Raw genomic sequence first — 734 nt, forward strand, 5'->3', positions numbered from 1 at the left:
CCGAAAATATCGACTGGCTACGAGCCCAGCATAATGAACTCTTAGTCTTTAAAAAGAAGAGAGAACAACAAAAGGTTCATCAGGGTCACATCCTTTTACTTTTTCTTAGTCATCTTCTCATCACACACTGATTCGCTTTTTTCATTTTTTTTATTATTATTGAAACTCACTCTAACTTGAGTGTCGGAGTATTTTTTGCAGGTGTTTTCATCTGAGGTGTTCAGCACAAATTGACATATAACTCTTTCGGTGAAAGCAGTTTGCCGCTCTAAGGAGTCACTATAGCTCGGTAGGACCATCACAAATGGAACAATTCTATATATAGTATTTTTATGGTTTTATCTTGAATAATCAACTTTTTTTATAGTTAATAATTAAATAATAAAAAAAATAGAATGATTGAAAATTAAAAAATCGAGTTATTATTATGGAAAAAAAGAACATTTTAAAAATAAAAATATTAATTAATTATCAGCTAAACAAAAATTAATTTTATTTTTTTTCATTATACTTTAGATTTCAAAGGTGACATTCGTCGCTATTCATCCACTCTTAAATAGCATAAAATGGGTTGAATTATCTAAAATTTAACAAATATTTGAAAACTAAAAAAGAGGGTACGTTAAAAATTCTATTAGTAAAATTTTAGGATTAGCAATTTTAATTTGCTTGTATCTTTGGTAACTTCATCCGTAGTGCTTATCGGTGGCTATAAGGTGATCTTCCAATAAGGT

This window comes from Arachis stenosperma, chromosome 5 (genome assembly GCF_014773155.1).
Source record: "Arachis stenosperma cultivar V10309 chromosome 5, arast.V10309.gnm1.PFL2, whole genome shotgun sequence".
NCBI lineage: Eukaryota > Viridiplantae > Streptophyta > Magnoliopsida > Fabales > Fabaceae > Arachis > Arachis stenosperma.